This window comes from Anabrus simplex, chromosome 9 (assembly GCF_040414725.1).
Source record: "Anabrus simplex isolate iqAnaSimp1 chromosome 9, ASM4041472v1, whole genome shotgun sequence".
Classification (NCBI taxonomy): Eukaryota; Metazoa; Arthropoda; class Insecta; order Orthoptera; family Tettigoniidae; genus Anabrus; species Anabrus simplex.
In genome coordinates this window covers 49,301,797-49,326,234 of record NC_090273.1, presented here as the reverse complement: position 1 = coordinate 49,326,234, position 24,438 = coordinate 49,301,797, and the positions used below count along the sequence as shown (strand labels likewise).

The 24,438-nt window shown below is 40.2% G+C and overlaps 1 long non-coding RNA gene across 1 annotated transcript in view; it reads right to left on the bottom strand.

The window, feature by feature from the left end:
- LOC137502189 (uncharacterized) overlaps window positions 1-12,506 on the bottom strand; it is a 186,546-nt gene extending 174,040 nt beyond the window's left edge. The window contains exons 1-2 of the long non-coding RNA XR_011018709.1: window positions 12,147-12,506; window positions 11,247-11,571 (exon numbers count right to left, since the gene is read on the bottom strand). This is a non-coding gene — a long non-coding RNA (uncharacterized lncRNA). The remainder of the gene's footprint in view (window positions 1-11,246; window positions 11,572-12,146) is intronic.
- Window positions 12,507-24,438: the final 11,932 nt, after the last annotated feature.

The window sequence follows — 24,438 nt, the reverse complement described above, 5'->3', positions numbered from 1 at the left end:
ATTAAATGTTCATAAAACTATTGAAAAGGGCAGGCAAAGCAATATGACTACGACAGGCACGCCCAGCTCCATGGCTAAATGGTTAGCGTGCTGGCCTTTGGTCATAGGGGTCCCGGGTTCGATTCCCGGCAGGGTCGGGAATTTTAACCTTAATTGGTTAATTTCGCTGGCACGGGGGCTGGGTGTATTTGTCGTCTTCATCATCATTTCATCCTCATCACGACGCGCAGGTCACCTACGGGTGTCAAATCGAAAGACCTGCATCTGGGGAGCCGAACTTGTCCTCGGACACTCCCGGCACTAAAAGCCATACGCCATTTCATTTCATTTACGACAGGCACGAATTATCTGATCTATTTCTTAGGAATGCTGTGGAGCACCACGGGTCCACTAGTAACAGTTATTTCAGCGAAGAAAAAATAATGTAGCATTTATTCAGACATTATAGCAACGTTTCGAATGAAAACAGATTTCTATGGACTTCTTTTCGGTGGACTCTTGTTGTCGTCGCCATTACTCCTGTATACTTTCAGTCACACGCGCGCGGTCTGTGAATCCCGCATCTGCGATTATCGGCTTGTAAATTCGAGAAAAATGCAGGCACTCAAGGATACTTCCGTATTGCCTTAGATGAAGCCGGAAACGTCTGTCATTTATTCTCTTTAGTCAGTGTGATACATGAAACGATCAACCGAACATGTAAGCCTAGAATTGGACTTGCGGTCCCACATTCCGCGCGCGTGCTGTTGTACCTTGTATTTTACAGGATTGTTTTTGCCTACATAACACATATGAAAGTAATTATGGATTTTCTCCATACAGTTGAAGATTTATAGCTGTTTGAAATCTTCAGAATAACTTTCAGTGAGATTTGATTAACTTAAATAATGGTCTACATAATTTCCCTCAAAATTCATGACTTCCTGAATTTTTATAAATGAAACAGATAATTTCTTTATAATTTAGTTTTATTTTACAATAATCGCAAGGCAAACACTTTGTTAACAACAACAGGAAATAAAAATTAAATAGTCTAAATCCCGAAACATAATTTCGTAGTTATTACCAAAAGAATGCGGTCTCCAAATCCCGCGAGCGTGCAACTATGTTTTGATTGGAGGCGCGTGCTCAGAGAGGTTAAACACGTTATACAAACCTAAGCTTGCAGCTAGAGTAAAAAAAAAAATCATAATGTGTTGAAAAGTGGGCGAATCCGAAAATATAGAAACAGAAATTGCTGCCTAAGTTGTACTGTATACCCATATTATTATTATTATTATTATTATTATTATTATTATTATTATTATTATTTGCGCATGGATTCTGTTGGATTACGCATTACATTATTATGATTCGCCTTTCTAACAGACCATACTGCTTTCATTCTTTCGCTGTGTGCCTGTTTTCTTTCCTCTGACTACTTAGTGCCCGATCTTTTAGGGACTTCACGAATAATAATAATAATAATAATAATAATAATAATAATAATAATAATAATAATAATAATAATAATAATAATAATGTGCCCGCCTCTGTGGTGTAGAGGTTAGCGCGATTAACTGCCATCCCCAGAGGCCCGGGTTCGATTCCCGGCTCTGCTACGAAATTTGAAAACTAGTACGAGGGCTGGAATGAGGTTCATGCAGCCTCGGGAGGTCAACTGAGTAGATGTGGGTTCGATTCTCACCTCAGCCAAACTCGAAGTGTTTTTCCATGGTTTCCCACTTCTCCTCCAAGCAAATGCCGGGATGATACCTAACTTAAAGCCTCTTCCTTGTCTATCCCTTCCACTCTTCCCATCCTCCAGAAGGCACCTGTTCAGCATAGCAGCTGAGGCCGCCTGGGCGAGGTAATGGTCCTCCTCCCCACCTGTATCCCCCGACCCAAATTCTCACACTCCAGGTTACTGCCCTTGAGGCGGTAGAGGTGGGATCCCTCGCCGAGTCCAAGGGAAAATCCAACCCTGGAGGGTAAACAGATTAAGAAAGAAAGAAATAATAATAGTGATAATAATGGGTCGATGACCTAGATGTTAGGCCCCTCTAAACAACAAGCAAGCAATAATAATAATCGTACGGCCTCAGATACCGTAAGCAACAATTTCAATGTGACGCTATCTGGTTGCCTAATTGTCAATTACGACGTTACGTTTTACTCTAGGCCTACTACATGGCGGAGTATACTAAAACCACAGCTAAACCTCTCTTTGGTGTCTACGAGTTTTAATTAATTTTGTCTGATAAACACTAAATTAATCTTTTACATGTCGACAACGTAGGACATGGGGTGTCGAAAGGACCTTTGTCCGCCTTTCAAAAATCGGACTACGTCTGCCGGGTTTGAGCCCACTATCTTGCGATCCGGATGCCGACACTCTACAGCTGATCCACTGTCCATCTTTATACCATAGCAGTCCAAGAATTTGTACGAGAAAATGTACGGAATGGTTGTAAGTTGGTGTACATATTTACAATCTGAAGTGCGTAAAAACGTCATTTAGTGTATAAAACTAAGTCATTTCGAAACAAAATTAGTATCGAAAAGACTCGATTATAATTCGGCTGCATAAAATCTAATTTTTTCGCAGATGTCAAGGTGTCAGAATTTTGTCCCGTACGAGTTCTTCTACAAGCCAGTAAATCTATCTTCATGAGGCTGGCGTCATAAGCCACACTGAAATAGCATAAGAATGAGCCAAGATCGAACACGCCAAATTGGAGTCAACTCTTACCGTCTGAGCAACTCAGCCTGGCATATTACTGCATGTTCCTATCTCTCCTATCTCTCTATACATGATTTGATTTGCCACTTTTGTAAAGATGAAGAGAAGATTACCGAACGAATTGGCCGTACGGGGCGCTTGTATTCGGGAGACAGTGGGTTTGAACCGCACCGTCGGTAGCCCTGAAGATGGTTTTCTGTAGTTTATCATTTTCACACCAGGAAAATGCGGGCTGTACCTTAATTAAGGCCACGACCGCTTCCTTCCAACTCCTAGCCCTTTCCTATTCCATCGTCGCGATAAGACCGATTTGTGTCGGAGCGACGTAAAGCCAACTGTAAGAGGAGAGTGTTGAGGCAAACACAAACACCCAGTCCCTGAATCAGAGGAATTATTGAGACGTGATTAAAACCCCTGGCCTGCGTGGGCATCGAACCCGAGACTCACTGACCTAAGGACCTCGACTATTCAGCCAAGGACTCAGATAGTGTGTCCTATACGTTACGCCATCAACCCAGAGGCTGGTTGGGTTCTCAAATAACGTCAATAATAAATAATAATGTTTTTTTACTGTACATTCCACTAACTAGCCTACTTTTACAGTTTTCGGAGACGCCGAGGTGCCGAAATTTAGTCCCACAGGAGTTCTTTTAGGTGTCAGTAAATAAACCGGCACGAGGCTGATGTATCTGAGCACCATCAAATGCCAACGGACGGAGTCTGGATCGAACCTGCAGAATTGGAGGTGAGAAGACCAGCACCTCAACCCGGCCCAAACAACATTACAAGAGGTTGTGTGGTTATAAGAAACAGCAAAAATCGATGACAGCGTTAAAATGACAGGCAAGACGAGGAGTGATTTAGTTTGCCATTGCTTTTCCCACTGGGTCGCCAGTATGACTGACCGTATGAGTAGCAACTTTTAAAGCACTCAAACACGCAACTCGAGCACCGAATGTCATTTCTCAGTACCATTCATACTTCCATACTGTCAGCCAAAAATGAGACCGAGACCTCAGTGGAAGCTACTGTCTCCATCAAGAAATGCAACGGGCGGTAAAGTGTCCTAAAGACCTACTTATTTAAATTCTGAACAAACGAATTTAGATATAGGAAAATGACAGGATAAACCTACGGTGTATAAAATAAATGAAAAGCTACTCCGTTCCATGGTTCGAAATCTGGTTTTCCTTAAGGGTCTTCCCATAATGTTTCCACACAAATGCTATGTTAGTCCTAGGACGAAGTTACACATAAACACACAATAACTGATTATCAAATTTAAGCAGAACCGATGACTGGCACCGAAGGGACCTTCAAGTCTGACATTGCTTCCATTTACTTTTGTCAGGATCCTCACTTTTTCATTTCGTATCCGACCTCTCGTGGTCAACTATGGTTTCCTCCCGACCCCGACGGCATTACATTTGCGACGGTTAGGGAGTATTTCATTTTCACGCTCTTTGTAATCCTTCCTTTCCTTTACCGTCACCATATTTCCTCCTTCATTTTTCCTGTGATTAGTCCTAAGGGGAGCCGATTGCCCAGTTGTATTTCCTTTTAAAACAATATTCACTACCGCAGTCAGTCATGATATGCAAACTTTCGACCACATTTATTACGTGAATTTAGACAATAGGTCTATAGAAGAAGTCATTTTCTCGCAACAGCGTTGTATTTAGCATCTTATCATCACAATCAAGCAATCAGTGTCAAGGATGAACGTGAAGAAATATGTGCTAAATTCCGCTCAAGTTTTATGATTAAACAGATTTACTAGATAATATAGTCAACATGTTCCCGAATCTCGAACATGAATTCACCTCGTTGTTCATAGTTGCGACTGTCATGGAGAAAAGAGTCAAACAGAAGAACAATTAAAAGAAAATCATAATTAGAAATGAAACGCTGATTGTAGGCGTCAAGAAGATATTTATAATCTTGCAGTTTCCTGCCTTACAATACTATGCTCACACTTATCAAAACTGATTCCAGCCAATATGTAGGGTTTCAAGTGATTTATTCATTCATTCATTTTTTTCGTTAAACTGCTCTAGGTTGAGAGTTTCTGGGTCCCTTCCGATGTCTGGGTGAAGAAGTAATATTTCTTGGGAAATAAAACGTATCTTCAGTGGGCGAGTAGAGCATCCTAATTGACCCACTTCACAAATTACTGCAGTGTACTCATTAAATTAGAAGCTGTCACTTTATGCTTCAAATTAGCATTGGGCTCCTCGGACACGACCTTTGCTCCACTACAAAGAACGAAGCCCACATCTTTAGCACCACTAACAGCACCACAATCACTATTACCGGACGGAATAATTCATTGGTTTCGGTGATTCAGGTTCCATACCAGAAAGTTAATCAAGTTCTGGTTATTTTTCTCTGTATCCAGTTGCTATAAAATCTAGAGTAGTTGAGAAAGGTATTTGTGGTCATTTATGGCAGATTTAATTTACTCTACTCATAGGATATTACCACGTGAATTGCCCACCTCCTCAGTGTAACGGTTACTGTCGCTGTAGGAGGCTCGAGTACGATTCCCGGTACCATCAGTGGTTTAAGTTCGACAGGAGTGCTGGTATGTGTTTAAGAAAGTACATGCAGCTCACCTCTATTGAGGGTGTCCCTAAAACGAGCTATGCCACCTTAAGGAACAAGAGGACAAGAATTTACTTTGCAAGTTAAAAACATGTTTTCAAAATAATCATCAACTCACTTCTAAAGCGATACGCTGAGAAATACGTCATATTTACTACGTACGGCTTCCGGAGATTTTGTTCTGCAGGAGTTGTTTCTGGTGCTGATCATGATAGTAGCGTATTCGACCATCTACATATGCAATAGGACTGAGTTGCGATCGAACCCCCCAACTTGAAAGTCAGCGCTGTATTCAACCTGACAGATTCCTCCTGGCACTAGGTTATGGAATTTCTGCCCACCTTTAAATCGTACTAGCCGGCCCCGCGGTGTAGGGGTAGCGTGCCTGCCTCTTACCCGGAGGCCCCGGGTTCGATTCCCGGCCAGATCACGGATTTTTACCTGCATCTGAGGGCTGGTTCGAGGTCCACTCAGCCTACGTGATTACAATTCAGGAGCTATATTACGGTGGGATGGTGCCCTCGGTCCAGAATCGTCGTGCTGACCACACGACACCTCGTAATCTGCAGGCCTTCGGGCTGAGCAGCGGTCCCTTGGTAGACCATGGCTCTTCGGGGCTGTTGCGCCATGGTTTTCTTTAAATCGTACGAATGACTGTTTTTGCCTTCTTTTCAGTGTTCTCACCATGATTTTCACGTCAATAAATTATATAAATTTTGCCTGTGATTCACAAGGCAGTTAAATTAAGACAAACAATTGAATATATTTCATAAATACTTAATATTTAAGGGTTTACTGTTTGCCCCCCCCCCCCCTACTTTTCATTTAATATTCCAGACTTTGGAATTCCTTACCAGTCAGTGTCTAAATTCAAGAGAGCTTGCCGAGATTACCTGTTGAACCTTACAGACTGACGTGAGCACTATACAGCTGAGTGTGTGAATGGCGATAGACTGTGTTTCTCTAGTATATGTAGAACTGATTGATAGTTGTGTAATATTTGAATTTATTTTGTGTGTGTGTGATTATGCTAAATTATAAGGTAATGTATCTGCAGAAAAGGATTGTAAATGTGGTGAAGTGTAAGAGAGGGCCACACGCCCAAACTTCACCACTAAAATAAGTCAAATAAATAAATAAAGTATCGAGACACTTGGAAAAAAAGGATCAGAGTTCTAGAAGAGGTGATCAAAGAAGGAGTACAAGATGAAAATACATCAATCCAAAACAAAAATAACGGAATAAAGCCAGGTGATGCACATAATATTAGACTATGAAATGAAGTCAGTGAGGTAGGTGAATGTTGTTACATGGGTAGAACATTTAGCGGAACAAAAATTACAATCATGATATCCCAGCATTTTTCATGTAGATTTGGCCAAAGTTATGTGGACTGATGTATTCACTATTCTTGGTTTCTGTGGTGGTTAATCCTTATCAAAGGAAATTGTTTAATCACCTCACCAAATCTTATAACTAGGGCCCGGATCTTTAAGATCTAAAAATAGCCTAAATAAGCAAGCAAATATGACCTCAAATGTGACGAAATATGACCTCAAAAGTGACGAAATATGAGGCAAAAATTACAAAATATGACCGGAAAATGATTACTCTAAATATGGCCATTTTAAAATACAATTATAAATCGGCTTTACGTCGCACCGACACAAATAGGTCTTAAGGCGACGATGGGATAGGAAAGGTCTAGGAGTTCGAAGGAAGCGGCCGTGGCCTTAATTAAGGTACAGCCCCAGCATTTGCCTAGTGTGAAAATTGGAAACCACGGAAAACCATCTTCAGGGCTGCCGACAGTGGGATTAGAACCCACTATCTCCCAGATGCAAGCTCACAGCTGCGCGCCCCTAACCGCACGGCCAACTCGCCCGGTGGCAATTCCTTTGAAACACATTTGTATTTATTCTTACTTTCATATTAATTGTCTGAATATGCATGTTTAGCAGTTAATCGCAGTCAATTGTCCTTGATTCACTTCTCAAACATTTGTGAATACATACCTGTAAGTTCGCTAAGATTATTAGATCACACAACATTTTGAAAGTCAGAACATCTTTGTAATCTGCTTTGATGGTTTGAAATATGAGAAAACTAGAAGTAAATCTACATTTTAAATTATTTTCGAACGTTTAAGCCCAGATTTCATTAATACTATTCAAATGCGTTAAAGTTTAAATTGAGTAGGTACCAAGAAACAAATTAAGTAGGCTAGATGTCTTTCAATACCTTACGGTAGGGCGGCAGGGCTTATAGTGCAAACTCGCGTACGTTTTTCATTCTTCTCCGCCGCTGGAATTGAAGTGTATGACAAGATTCATGTTCTGTGAACACTAATTCGAATTCGGTAAGTTGAAGATGATTTTGCACATCTACTACAGCTGTCGTCTAACCGACGAAATATGGCCAAAATATGATGTTTCTTCGAAAATCGTTCAAAATATAACCTTATGACAAAAATAGCCAAAATATGCATTTATACGACAAATAAAGACCACTTATTTGTGACCTTAATCACATGATTTGCATCAAAATCCAATCAAACAAGAGACTTTTCCTAAAAATCCGAGCCCTACTTATAACGATAAAAATATCCCTTGCATGAATGGTTAAGGAACTATGGTCGTTTTAGTGTAAGTGCAGGAATGGTTTAAATTTCGCGCGGGAAGAAAGGAACGGTTCACCTCTTTTAGTGTGATTAGCTGCCACAAAGTTCACAAAGTGGTACGAGAAATGGAACGGGGCCCACTCAGTCTCGGGAGGTCACCTGAATAGGACGGGTTTCGATTCAGCCTCAGTTATCGCCGAAGTGGATTTCCCATTTCTTCTCCAGGCAAATGCCGGAATGGTAGCTAATTTGAGGCCACGGCTGCATCCTTCTCTCTTCCTTGCCTATCCCTTTCAATCTTCCTATCCTCCACAGGGCCCCTTTTCAACATAGCAGGTGAGGCCACCTAGGCGATGTCCTGGTATCCCCGACAAATGTAATTCGTTCGCAGGACACCGCCCTGAGACGGTAGAGGTGGGATCCCTCGCTGAGTCCCAGGGAAAAACCAACCCTGGACTGTAAATAAGAAAGAAAAGAATTAACAGGCAGGCGGCCGAAGGTAACTTGGAAAAACGTCGCACTGAAATACGAATTTATAGGCCTAGAAAGTGTAAAACTATTGTAATGTCGTGAACAAGGAAGTCTTATAAGGCCTATCATCACACACTCAACAATGCAAAGCACAGTCACCTCCGTACAGGCCATGAAGGCCGTTGGAGGAGTGGAAGGTTAAGGCTTCCACCATTGTTAACCTTGGCACGTGATGGGGTAGAGTGGTTAGCTCTACGCCCGGCCGCCTTTTGCCCTCAGGAATTAACCTGGTACTCATTGTTGGTGTAGGCTGAGTGAACCTCGTTTCTTAAATTTTACGACTTCCTGACGGGGATACTCAACAATGCTCCCGTGTGAAATAAATAATAACTAGAAAAGAGTTAATAGTAGATAAACACAGTCTAAAAGAAAGTAGTCTATTGCTTACTTCTGAAGAAGGAAATTAGTCCTGGTAAATGAATCATACTGCCCAATCCTTTAATACGAGAACGATCAAATAAACTAGGAATGACAAGACGGAAACAGATTTTCTCCTTAATCATACAGTTGTATGTACCAGCACTAATACAGTATAAAAAATAACGGAAAGTTCGGACATTTTTTGACACGCTCTTAAGGTTGAGACGAGATAAACCAAGATAACTTTACGAAGTACATTAAGAGTCCACCGTCGGGATATTCTGAAGTATAGCGACAGCAGATCAATTTCGTTTGTATTCTTATGTAAAAACAGGACCACGTCCACAATCTTTAATAAATACACAAATCGCGTGTCAGCACAAGTCACAAATGACGGATAACCGAGTACACGTGACTTGCGGTGTCATTGAGATCAAGTTGAGCTTGTACGTACAGTCCAAAGTCAGCACTGAAGTCCTGTCCACTAAGGAAACTAAACAGTATGTACGTATGTCAAAAAGAACTGGCCACTATCTGGATGCCATTCCGCAGCACATCTAAGAGTAACTACTTTACTTTTAATATATAAAAAAGGAGACATATTATATTGGAAATATCATAGTCCTTCCTACTTGCTTTTGAGAGAATGGAAGTATAGACTATTAATAAAATGAATGCATCTTGGAATAGATGAAACGAAGTTCACTCATATTCGTTCGTATTTCAGGATAATATAAAATATATTTAGGCGAATATTACTGTCCGAAAAACTGAAATTATTATGTTTTGAATGCAAAGAATTTCGCTGGCATGTTACATAGCGAGGTCTAGAGCAGTGAGCGCGAACCTATGACACGCGTGCCACTAGGTGACACGCGAATACGTCAGACAACATACTAACATATTTTAATGCTTTTAACATTTAATAAATAGGTCGAAATCTAGCAACATAGCATATTTTAACATTACACTTTAATAAAGACCTAGGATATGACACAATTAATTATATGGCCATACTATTTTCAAATTGTATTAGGTTCAAGCAAAACTATACCTTATTCTTAAAACTGACCGTTTGAAAAAATGTAATTTTCAGCGATGTTTGCAAAATAAAATCATGAACTTTCAGTCGAACAGATTTATATATAATGCAATCTACTTCTCGAATGAGGGGTGGCATGATGATTTTAAAGGAAAATAACCGATGGCACACTAAGGCAGTAAACAGTGATAAACAAGACCTTAATTGACCCGGTAGTCGGTGAAGGCTTGCCATCCCTGGTCTAGAGTATCATCATGCTGTCTTTTATGTGCAATACTAAAAAAGCGTTACGGTTGGTATTGGCTGAGTAAACAACATAATTATGCAAGTTACCATATTCCTAAAAAGATTACAATACTATTGTTAAACTTAGTGTAAAAATCGTCAACATTTCTGGTTGGAATTGCCACCTGTTACGTCCTCTACTGCTTCTGGACAGGAAAAAAAAATATCCTACAATTATATGTACCGTATATATCCTGGTGAATGAACGCTTTCAAGAACGAATGTCCGTTTTAATATTTCACAGAAATGCGGGTTCTTAAAGTTCGAAAATTAATTTCCTCACTGAATATTCAGTAAAAAAACCCGAGTTTAAATTGTTTGTTTACTTGGATTTTGTTTCCACTATTTAGATCATTCCTAGAGATTGACGATGTGCGGCAGTGTAACATGTGTGGCTCACTGTTTATTTAGTTAAGTGAATACAGATTCGAATGTCAGCGTATCACAAGAGCTATGTAAAGGTTCTAGCACGTGGGTGACAATGCGTTTACAGAACATCGCAATCTTTTCTCGAGAATAATTCAACAATTATTACAGTAAGCCTATTCTTAGAACTCCTGGATTAAATGAAGGAAAGAATAGGACTGCTTTCTTGAACTCGCGGATATACTCAACCACGCGTAATCGCTTTGTATTTTAGTGTACAATAGGAAATTCCAAAATTTGACCTACCTCACGATTATCTGGTCTTGCTTAGTACACAAGTTTTGTTTACATTTCAACCTAGGGTATTTAAAGAACATGTTTTGCAGTAACGGGAGATACTTTTAATGATAACGTAATTATGATTCGTTCTAATAGCCTCAAAATGTGCCAAATCTCGAAATACTGTGTGAATAGTAGGCCGTACATAGTAATATTATTAATCGCTACTGGTAACGATTTTTTCTCTCAAATTATGAAATGATTTCTGAAATGACGATAAAAGTTCGGGAAACATGCTAACCAAGCTATATTGTTAGAAAAATTACTCTTAAATGTGCATCAATTCTTAGATTTAACAGCGAAAATGCATTCTCTAGAACGGTGGCATCCAGAAAGTAGCAAAAAGACAATTAAGATTGAAATATAGTTCTTGTTACCTTTAATATTTAGGGTTTCCAGTAGAACCAATTCTTCAGGTTCCAATCAGTGGTGACTTGATTTGCTTATCAGTCGGAGGTAGGGATGGCAGTCTTTCTTCATGAATATGAAGAAATCACCTCAACAAGAATAAACTGGGAGCGATGTTGTTTTTGTTGATGCTGCAGCTGTTGGTGTAACAGTTACCTTCAACACTGGTGCACAGAACAACAACACAGGCCAATGACGATACAATACTGGACCAGTTTCCGATGATTCTCCAAATATCATCATTATCTCCTGCGGTCACCTTCCGACGCCAGGTGTTTTGATGTTTGCCCCACACTATAATGCAACAGGGAACAACTTAGATCACTGCTTCACTGCGAATTTTCTACTATTTTGTAGTATTGTAAACTATTAAGCAAGGAGAGCGGTAAACAAAGGAGTAATTGGACTACCAACAATTAATGCAGGGTGAAATTAACAAGGACTCTATTACATTCCAAAAAGCGACAGAAAACAAAGCAAGGAAGATTTTGACTAATGATGTACTGAAGATAAGCATGTGAATCTTAACTAAGAAGCTAGCTAGCTAATCGTTACATATTTAGACAACGGACAGTTGAGAGGACACTAGCATGAGATAAAACACAGAAAACGAGGACACGGTAATTTAAGCGGAAGGGAAATCTATGCTAATATTGCAAAGTACTGACGTACACAAAGCGAGTTTCAGGAGCTCTGGACAAGATCACAGTGTCAAACAAACTTTTACAAGAGAAAAGAATATTACAAATATTGTCATTAAAACGTGATAAAAGGTTTTGATAAGAAACAACAGACGTCACAGGTGGTTTGGTTGGTTCACGATTCACAAAAGGCAACGTATAGGAAGAACCATAGCAATTCATTCATACGGTTCATAGTGTTTTAATATTATTCATTTGCTGTTTTATAACACGCATAGAAGACACGTGTTTGGCTGTAAGTCAAGAGAAAACTTCGTATAATAACATTATATGAAGAGAAATAATTCTCTGACTTATCCCTTCTGTTTTATATACAGATCATAAATTATTTTTTCAGTATTTTTTTAAAAGAGATAGGGAGAAAACTGGCCCTAATTCTTGTTTACCGCGCACAAGCTAAAGCACTTTTCACAAACTGATGTATGCTCATACAAACACGCATACGTATGTTATGTTCACATCCACAGAGCTGTCGGTATCGCACGAGGCTACTTTGCGGACCGTACTACACGCGAACGCAAGCACAACTGATTCTGGCCAGGCAGCACATAGATGAGCGCTAGCTAGCACAACACATAACCAAGCCAGCCGGCCCCATACGACTCTCCACGCCGTCGCCCGAGCGCGCAAACCTCCCTCCCCGCTTCATCCCCTCCCCTAACTCCCCACCACCAACACACAGGAGAGGCGCGCGTCAAAGCAGTTCACTTCCTATCCTCAGTCTCTCTCCCTCCAGCGCAAAGTTCAACAACAAGACAATCTTTGTGTCTGATCTGCATTTTAGTATTACGTAGGAGTAAAACCTCTCAGTCTCTCAGATATTTTAAAATACAAAAATAACGCATGGGTATGAATCCGTCTCTTTGGCTGAATGGTCAACGTATGGCTTTCAGTTCATAGTGCCCTGGGTTCGATCCCCGACCGGGATCCATTAGCTCGGGGGCTGAGTATTTGTGTTCGTCTTACAACACACCTACACACAACACATTACACTACAAACAACCTCAGAACACGCAGTGGTGAGTACATTCCTCCACATAAGGTTGGCGGCAGAAAAGCCTAATCCAGACATAGTGCCGATCTCAAGTTTTTATATTCAACACTGGACTCGGTAAACAAGTTTTACCCTCAGAATTTAAAAATTTCTTGAACTCTTATTATGACAAACTGTTTGACGTTTGCCCGTAACTCACCCTCAAGGGCGTCTATCCTTTAACACGTTTCTGTATTTTCTCCATAACACATTCATCAGACTTTGAAGTGGCTTTAAGAATTGGGTATTGAAAAACGCTAAATTGTTTTGTTCCAACTCAGAAACTCCATTTTTAGAAAAAATGCACTCATTTATTGATCAGTTTCCTCGCAAAGAAAATTTCAACTTGGTTGTTTCAACAAACAACCATTTACTTCACGTCAGATGGTATAGGAAAGGGCTAGGAGTAGCAAGGAAGTTGCCATGGTCTTAATTAGGTACATCCCCAGCATGTATCGGGTGTGAAAAACGGAAAACCACTGAAAGCAATCTTCAGGGCTGCCGATAGTGGGGTTCAAACCCACTATCTCCCTAAAGCAATCTCACAGCAGCGCGACCCTAACTGCACGGCCAACTCGCTCGGTGTTGGTTGATTTAATGATAAACTTTAAAGGTAGGTATTCTTTAAACAAGAAGACTCTTATTGCATTAGTGAATACAGTAAATCTTGCATCCAGGAGATAGTGGGTTCGAATCCCACTGTCAGCAGCCCAGTAAATGGTTTTCCGTGGGTCCCCGTTTTCATATCGGGCAGATGTTGGGGCTACTTTAATTAAGGTCACGGCTGCTTCCTTCCCACTCCTAGGCCTTTCAAATCTCATCCATACAGAAAATCTTAAAATATAATTCATAATTATGAAAAAGTTAAGTAAGTTACCGGGGGATGACAAAGCCAAATGTCATTAATTCTGCAAATAAGAGACGTTTTGCGTCCCGCCTAGAATCGAAGAGCAAGCGGGCATTTTGTGTGAAAATCGAGACGTGTCCTAACAAATCGAGACGTCTGGAAATCTTGCATACAACACATTACCTGCTAATCGGTAAATGAAATGAAATGGCGTATGGCTTTTAATGCCGGGAGTGTCCGAGGACATGTTCGGCTCGCCAGGTGCAGGTCTTTTGATTTGACGGCCGTAGGCGACCTGCGCGTCGTGATGAGGATGAAATGATGATGAAGACGACATATACACCCAGCCCCCGTGCCAGCGAAATTAACCAGTGATGGTTAAAATTTCCGACCCTGCCGGGAATCGAACCCGGGGCCCCTGTGACCAAAACCGTTTAGCCAGGAGCCAGGATGCTAATCGGTACAGAAATATAAACCAGTGAATACCTCCTTCTGCATGCGGTTGGCATCAGGAAGGGCATATGTCCGTAACAGTGGGCTTAATCCACATTAGTCCGTTTTTGGCAGAGAATAGTTTAGGGAAAAGGCAGAGCTGGAAGGAGGCAGCCGACGCCTTTTCAGACATAGCCTCGAGGCACAAGTAAAGTTTTCGGCGACGCAAGAATGGAAAAGCGCTATGTGATATGTAAAGATCACCAGCATTTGCCTAGTATGGGCATCTGGAACCATGGAAAATCTACTTCAGGGTTGCCGTCAGTGGAATTAGTACCGAGATCCGTAAACATCCTCACCCTCTCTTCCCGAAGATCTTTCCCTATATGATGAGCTGGAGTATTTGGGCACTTTCCTTCATTCCTTGTGATTAGTGTAGTGATTTTTCTCCATATCGATAAACCCGAAATGCTTATAAAGGCTTATACTTCAACATTTTGAAAACGCGATAAAATGTGAAATTTCCCCAAAATGCGAAATTAACAAATGTGAAACCGACGTTTTTATAAGTAGAGCTCTTTTTTTTCTTTATTCTTCTTCTGGAAATTTAATAATAATAATAATAATAATAATAATAATAATAATAATAATAAAAATAATAATAATAATAATAATAATAATGGTTTTCTGTCCCAGTAACTACTTTTACGGTCTTAGGAGACGCCGTGATGCTGGAATTTTATCCCGCAGTAGTTATTTTACGTGCCAGTAAATCTACCGACACGAGGCTGACATGTTTGGCCACTTTCAAATATCATCGGACTGAGACACGATCAAACTTGAGCTCAGAAAGCCAGCACCCAACCGACTGAAATACTCAGCCCAGCTGGAAACTTAAACAGAGGAGTTTGTTCACCTTTGAATTGTCTCAAAATGTCCGACTCGTTGGCTGAACGGTCAGCGTACTGGCCTTCGGTTCAGAGGGTCCCGGGTTCGATTCCCGGCCGGGTCGGGGATTTTAACCTTAATTGGTTAATTCCTACGGCACGGAGGTATGTGTATGTGTTGTCTTCATTATCATTTCATTCACATTACGACGCGCAGGTCGGCTACGGGCATCAAATTGAAAGACCTGCACCTGGCGAGCCGAACCCGTCCTGGGATATCCCGGCATACGAAAATTCATTTATTTATTTTTTTTATTTTTTTTTTTGTCTCACAATGTTGCTGATTGTGCAGCTCAGATACCCAGAATTTGCTCAAGCAGCTGTGTAATGTATTTGTGGCCCTACCAAGATTGTAGATGCTGTAAGATGTTTCACTAAATCGTTAGTGGTAAGTGAACACGAATGGCAGAATAAAATATTTAGGTGTGTTTTATATATTTCCCTCAATAGTGTCTCTGATTCATTAACACGAATTCGTTTTGTATTTTATTATGACTTTGCATCAGTATATATATTTTCTATTATAATTAAGCCTATATCAATTTAAAGTGAATGTGCAATTTTAAAGGCTTCGATCTTTTTCTTGACGATTTGGTCAATGTCTAAGTCTCAACTTCAACAAAACGAACACGTAACATTTAACTATTCTGGTTTTTATACCACGTGTTAGGTCTCTGGATTTGGTATGAAAAAATCCGGGAAATAATATGGATCTGAAAAGACACTCCCATAGTTGGGATTCCACACTCGGTTCTTCTCATTATCTGGAATTTGACAACCTACGCTCGCTTAAAAGGTTAGGTGAGATGACATTTGAGGCTTTTCCGTCACGAAGAGGCATTACATAGTAACAGGCTACGGTCAAGGGCAACTGGTTACATTTTAGGATAAGATTATCCTCTTAAAATGTGAAATTAATTATTATAGACACAAGTACGCAGCAGATGAAGGGAAAATCATCTCCAAACTTTATTTCGCCGGTATTTTTTGTGGCTGTCAAATGACACAAAAATGAATTCAGTAGCTTCAGACGTAAATCTCCAGAATATTAGGCAATGCTTGTGAAACGTAAAGACTTAATCTTCTGAAAAATATACTAGAAACATACAAACATACGAAAAATAATTCTCAGATATGTTTTTAATAACAGAATACCTAATTTTAATATCCACCTATAATTACCTGAGCTGACAGGCTGAAGATGTAACTCTGCCATCAACTACCTCTCCTTGACGTAATTAAAAGGACCAAAGAAGCAGATGAGAACACTACTGACAGTTTTTATTTCAAGACATTTCAACAATTCAGTGTGGCATGGTAGCCGATTGGCGTTGTTCCAAATTTCTCACCAAAGCGGCCGCAGTTCGAATCCCAGCCAAGGTATGAGTGATTTTGGAGAAAAAAGTCCTGTGGTTCGGATGCCATGTGAAACTGGAGGTATCGTGTCTATGGTAAGGGTTATCAAAAGGCATGTGAAACTATAAGTTTAGCTTTTGGTTTAGATCATTCATTCCTTTATTACTCGCGATGTTCTGTGTAAGTTCAAACACAAAGCCTGTGGCGAATACATTCTAGTGATTTCCCGTATATTCGCCAGATACATGGTGTACGTGTAGAGTGCCTGTCGTTTGCCTGCCACCTCTTACCAGGAGATCCTGGGTTCGATTCCCAGCCACACTAGAGGTTATAATTCTGGGCTGAGGGTCGGAAACAACTGAGAAGCTATCTGACGCGAGAGGCATCGGAGCTGGTCACGAAAGTCAACCAATATGACTAAGGATGGCTTAATGCTGGCCAGGACAGTCACAGTCGTCTTGGCAATCCAAGGCTCAACATGTGCTCGGTGCACCATTGTTCTTTTCGTGTACCTGTTGTTGGTTGAGATTTTGCAAGCCTAGGCGAATAATAATAATAATAATAATAATAATAATAATAATAATAATAATAATAATAATAATAATAATAATAATATTTTCTGTGGGGTCGCGGGTGCGAACTGTCTCGCAAAAAATATATATATGTATGTATGTATGTATGTATGTATGTATGTATGTATGTATGTATGTATGTATGTATGTATGTATGTATGTATGTATGTATGTATGTATGTATGTATGTATGTATGTAGATTTGACCCTGTTTTACGGCCGGATGCCCTTCCTGACACCAACCCTATGTGGAGGGATGTAATCACTATAGCGTGTTTCTGTGGTGGTTGGTAGTGTAGTGTGTTGTATGAATATGAAGAGGAAAGTGATGGGACAAACACAAGCACCCAGTCCCCGGGCTAGAATAATTAATACAAGGCGATAAAAATCTCCGACCCGGTCGGGAATCAAACACGGGCCCTCTGAACCGAAGGCCTCAACGCTGACCATTCAGCCAATGAGTCGGACAATAATAATAATAATAATAATAATAATAATAATAATAATAATAATAATAATAATAATAATAATAATAATAATAATAACAGTGTATACCGATAAAAATACAGATCAGTAATCAACAACTTTAAGGGCCTCCACGGCGAGAAAAAGCAAAACAGCGACTGAACAGCAGAGAAGTCAGGCGGCCAGGGAAAGAATGCAACGTGTTCGGACTGCAGAAAGGGCTTCCAGAAATGCCTTATAGTTACTTGACGTGGTCTCCAATGGCCATAAACGAGAATAATAATAATAATAATAATAATAATAATAATAATAATAATAATAATAATGGCGTATGGCCTCCGAAGAGGCCTGGGGCAGGTCTTTTTCTAGTAGACAGTGTATGGGCGACCTGCATGTCTGTGAGGATAGGGCCCTACGTAAGATGATTTCTAATTATGAAGATGGCACACACACCCAGTCCCCGAGCCAAACGAATTAATCAATTAAGCCTATGTGTTAGCGCTACGTTAAACCACCCAGGGTTGATTTTTCCCTCGAACTCAGCGAGAGATCCCACCTCTACCACCTCAAGAGTAGTGTCCTGGAGCGTGAGACTTAGGGGTCGGGGGATTCAACTGGTAAGGAAGACCAGTCAGTACTTCGCCAAGGCGGCCTCACCTGATATGCTGAACAGGGGCCTTGTGAGGGGATTGGAAGGGATAGGCAAGGAAGAGGGAAGGAAGCGGCTGTAGCCTTAAGGGAGGTTCCATCCCGGCATTTTCCTGGAGGAGAAGCGGGAAACCACGGAAAACCACTTCGAGAATGGCTGAGGTGGGAATCGAACCTCTCCTCTACTCAGTTGACCTCCCGAGGCTGACTGGACCCCGTTCCAGCCCTCGTACCAGTTTTCAAATTTCGTGGCAGAGCCGGAAATCGAACCCGGGCATCCGGGGGAGACGAGTGGCAGCTAATCACACAGAAGCCGACCTTATTGCTTCCTGATGGCGAAAATGATTGTCATTCTTTATTCCATGCTGACGTGGTCCAATTGACTGTACCCTCCTAAGCGGAACTACTGTTTTATACCTTCGGCGAGCTTCAAGTTAGTTCTGAGAAGGCGGTAGTATAAGATGACGACGCTTTCTTGGACAGCTTTCCGCAAGCATACTTGCAGGATGTCAACTTCCGCCGGTTACATAACAATGTAACCGAAATGAGCACGCGGAGGAAAAAAACTTAAAACGATGGAATTATTAATATTAATACATAACATAAAAGTACTGCGTTCTCGAAACTTGAACTCGAATCTTCTGTAACATCAGACAGTAGCGGCAATTGGGAATTTGAAGTTGGGGCTGGGGGCGGGACACAAAAATGTATAGACAAAAAATGTACCCGAGTCTGATTGATGCAGCTGCGGGGAGTAGGGGGAGATCAAAATTGAAAGAAAAATATAAAGCGGTAAATTTTTATGCTCTCTGAGCGATTGTATTATTATTATTATTATTATTATTATTATTATCATTATTATTATTATTACTATTACTAGCTGACCCGACAGACGTCGTTCTGTCAAAAATAAATGACAATGGAACGAACTCAAATTCAGTCTGTACCGGGCGAGTTGGCTGTGCGGTTAGAGGCGCGCGGCTGTGAGCTTGTATCCGGGAGATAGTGGGTTCGAACCCCACCGTCGGCAGCCCTGAAGGTGGTTTTCCGTTGTTTCCCATTTTCACACCAGTCAAATGCCGGGGCTGTACATTAATTAAGGCCAAGGCCGCTTCCTTCCTAATCCTAGGCCTTTCCTATCCCATCGTCGCCATAAGGCCTATCTGTGTCGGTGTGACGTAAAGCAAATAGCAAAATAAAAAAAAGAATTAGCAAAAATTCAGTCTGTACTGCACGCAAAAATCAGAATAACGTAAACGACTACATCATCAACATCAAGTGACTTAATTTTCTACTGCTACCAAAAGTTAGTAACAAACTACTGGAAAATCGTGTTTTCATTACCTGCAATATTACTATCTTGATTGTGAATAAGGAAATGCTCAAATAGGTCACAGCTTATCACTGCCCAGAAATAACCCTGATTGACTGTAACGTAGTGTAAGTTTCCTAACTGTCTGACTAAATTTACAAACATATATAAATCTGCATTTAACTTGAAAAATCTGAATATCTGAAATATCTGCATTTATATTGGAAATTATGAAAATTAACATTCATTAAATAAAATACACACTCGTCGGACCTTGTACTCACACTTACTTGTTATCTGCTTACTTACACATACGTTATTTGAAGGGCGCCAGCTGCCACTCAGTGCAGCAATAATAGAATGAGACTCTTGACTATCTCTAGGGTGTGGGGTAATAAGCTTACTTTTGACAACATACCATATAAGTTCTGGGAAAAGGAGATTGGCGTTCGGATTCTCCATTAATTTTGAGGTTAAGATATTTTACTTTCATTGAAATAAAACTATGAATTCGTTTGATAGAACAATATATATTCTTTAAATAATATATCAAAAAATAGTGAGTCTTGTTGCGATAAAACAGATGAGAATATGAAATTATGACATTGCAACTGAAAGAAACTAGGCATGAATTTGAATTCTTCTTGACCGGACATTTAACACTTTATACGAAATATTTCCCTCACTGATTCACTTGACTGTACCTTCAACACTTTGAGTGTAATTACGACGTATTCCTTTGATCTGGTGTTTACTGTAGATGTGTCACGCCTAACTTGGTGATACATCCTTGTGACTGCTTCTTCTCCATATCATCTGACTTCTTTGTAAGTCAATATGGTATTACCTCTTGGCAGGTCCAGGGTTGCCCTCTCTGACTTCATGGTAAGCCCTTGCGTCCGTGTCTTCAACTAAGTGACGGACCAACCTTTTGGTCGCACTCTCTCAATGACCAATAATTAATGGCTCACTGAGTCTTCACCATCTCTCGTTCACACTCGTTGACTGACCAACTAAGGCCTCTTGATCTAGTAGACTTCTTCACTGTACTGCTTCCGTTTAAGTAATGACTGACGCTACAATATGCATCCACCTTATATAGACGTTGGTTGACACAGCTACGTAATCTCCAGAAATAACAATGACATACTCCCACCTACGCGACAGATATTACAGACAGTGGTGAAATAGCCCGGGGCGGCCGACTCTCTGAGCGCATATTCTAAAAGCTCACGATGACGTAGCCATGACTTGGCAATGACTTGGCAGAATCGCCACCAATCTTGCACAATGTACCAACGTCACATCCAATCTCTGATATATACAACAATTCTCACTGTACAGGTATTGAGTGTTATTCTACACATACGTATACATGCATACATCTAAGTACAATCTTGCAAGCAACAGGCATTGCAAAATCGAATTGAATAAAACTGATAATTACAATAATAGTAACAATATCACAGATAACATAATAATAATACTAATATAATAATAATAATAATAATAATAATAATAATAATAATACAGATAAAATAATAAAAATACAGATATCATAATTATTGTAACGGGATTTGAACCGTTACAGTAGATGGGAACTGTTCAGCAGGCCTTCAAATCCCTCACAGAGCCATAATTATCCCCCATTGCAAGTGAAGTAATTTGATAAGTTGATGGCGTAAAGATAATGTGGCAAAACGTACTACTCTTTCTTTGTAGAAACTATCATAGAAAACACTGATTTCAATCAGCACTATGGAGATATTTTTCATTGTAAAGCTTTAAGGTACACTATTTTTTTTTTTGGTTCATTACCTGGCGCGTAAACAAAGTTGATGGTTTTCCAACACGGGAACCGACAAATACAATTGGCCATGCGAGAAACATGGGTTTTCAGGATTAATGCCGCAAACACTCAGTGACTGCCCCTGGGATTTATTTATGGTCATAGCAAAAGCGAGCCGCACTGGAAACTGCAGTCGTTTAAATTCAAATGGTATGTCAGTCGGAATCATAGGGATGCGTGGTATCAAAACGTCTTTTCCTTTGTGCTTCCCCGTTAGAATAGTTGAAAAGAAAGCAGTATGGGGGATAAGTCTGTTTGTTATATGTTAGCTTGAAAGTTGGCATGAAATTGTCCCGAAGTACATTTGTTGCACCAAATGAAATCATTTGAAAGCAGTTGTTATATTTTTGGATATTTGTAAGGGAATGTATGGAATCTGTTCCTGTTCCTGAAACCAATGAGTATAATGGATATGGTGGTGGAATCAATGGGACTAATTTCACTTTGCCATTTCCGCAACACAATCCAGCGGCTTCATTTTTGTATTTCAATGCCTTACGGTTCTGGCTGAGTTCATAGATCCAATAGCAGCGCATTGATAGGCACTGTAGTCAATTGAAACGTGGTAACTGAAAGCAGTTCGATTCAAACTTGGAAGATTATTAGCTGAACGACGCGCTGCACAGGTTTGTGATATCCAAATCCTTTCAGTTTCATTTCACTCTTCACGTTGTTGTGCAGTCCGATTAGACTGAAAATTACAGTAGCTTGGCTTCTAGCATTTCGAGTTCTTCGACCGAAGTTGCTCCGCCCGCGTCTTACAGGCGGCATGAGTCTTGAAATGAGTATGCTGTATATGGAAGCACACACAAAAAGAACCAATCAACCAAAGAAATCGATGAACTTGTTTGCTGAGAAGCGAAGATTTAAAAACAATCAGGGTAGACAAAGGTCTCCAACTATAACAAAACACGACACTGCATACGACTGTCTGGAGAGCGTACGCGCGAAACCAAAATCCAAGGAGGCAATCTTCCTGTCACAAACTGAGAACTAAGCAAGATAAGAACTTGGGGTTTGTTTTAAAAATAACTCCCATATCTGAAGACCATTTGCCTCGCTTTGACCCCGCATGCAAATTCAATAGCAAAGAAGTTGGCCAGCGACTGACTTTTTCGTTGCCTGCACATAAAAATCTTGGGACATGACTGAAAAGAAACACAAATACTGCATGTTCTTATCATTTGAATTTAAAAACAAACTTATCTTCATCGAGCTGAAATGTTCCTTTACCAGCAGTGAAAAAATTACTAATATAGTGAATGTAAAATAGGAGTTATGACATCATAAGTTCTAAGCAATGAAAATTTTGCATTTGAGGTAACATTCTATTATATTAACATTTTCACACTCAATTGTTTTGTAAACCTTTCTTTTGTTAACGGCATCAAATGCGGCTTGAAATTTTGTACATAATCCGATATTCACCCATTTTAACCGATAACATTGAGATTTACGGACATTTGGCAAAACGCTGGATTAGAGGAGGACAGCGCTAAGCGCAAACGTGGGAGAAGGAAAGAGAGACGAACAGTTTTAATGGATACTTGGATGGTCATGGGGTCATCAACCTCAGTGACTTAGGGTAGGGCCATATGCCACCGTAGCATCATTTTCCTTGCGGTCATCATCCGCAATGACTTTAAAGTAACTTAGAAGTTTAGATGTCGGTCCCTGACATAGTTGCAGGTCACATCGATTCAATTAAGTGTCTATGCCGTATAACCACTGCGTGGCACACACCGATTGGACTGCCTTAATTATACACAGAGTCCAGAGTTCGTGTTACGAGGACTGGACCATAAAGAATCACTATGATGGTACATGTAGTCTCACATGGAAGCCGAATGTAAGGATTTCCAGACTTTCTTTTCTTAAATTAATAATTGAGACAATGGTTTCTAGTAAGGATGCCCATCAGGCAGTTATGTCAAAGGTTCACACCAGTGTTCTGACCTTCTGCGTAAAATGATTGTGGTGTCCAGTGGACACGATTGGATTCTAATCATACCGATGATAAAATGATTAACACTTCAGAGATTACTTGAATAAATAGGAATTTTTTTTTTAACGGACCTTTCATTTGAGTAGATAGATTAGAATTACTGAACCCTACCTTTACCTCAACAAATGACGAAGAACCCGATACGACCAAAGGGACAGATCTCATGAAAATTTGATAATAGGTGAGGAAGGTAGGTATCCTTCATAGTGGACCAAAGGGTTCAATATATATATCCCTTCTGCTCGCCTCGCGGTGTAGGGGTAGCGTGTCTGCCTCTTACCCGAAGACCCCTATTTCGATTACCGGCCAGGTCAGAGATTTTTAGCTGGATCTGAAGGCTGGTTCGAGGTCCACTCAGCCTACGTGATTACTAGGGTCCGGATTCATATTCAATAAGAACTCCAAAAATATGCATGCACATATGCAGAAACAATGTTGAAAATATGCGCGAAAACATGCACTAAAAATAAAACAAACTACACTTATAAACCAATTATTAAATTTTAACTCCGTGTTAAATTGATAAACATGTTTCATTCCTTGCAAAATGATGCATGGCAGTGGGTTATGAACAGTTTTTCAATGTTTTCAGGAGTCAATGACTTTCTGTTGTCGGACAGAATAAATTTATACGTTGAAAATGATCGTTTTACGTCGACGGTCGTAACTGGACAATACTTGAACACTGACACTGACTGCTTAGAACATTCTTCTGGCAAAGACTGCTTGTTTCCACTTATGTAGTTGCTTATGGATTGAATGTCTGAAAGAAGGAAATACCTGTTGTGAAAAGTGTCATTATTCGCCTGCGACACTGAAAGCACTTTCCTTGATCAGGGAAGATTTCTCGTGTTGCCAACGGATGTACAACATATATAGAGTTCATTATTTTTTTCCATTTCGTTCAGAAATCTTAGATAATCGATCACACATAAGAGAAAAATATATCTAAATATGCACTAACGTTCAAAATATGCGCTTGCATATGCGCATA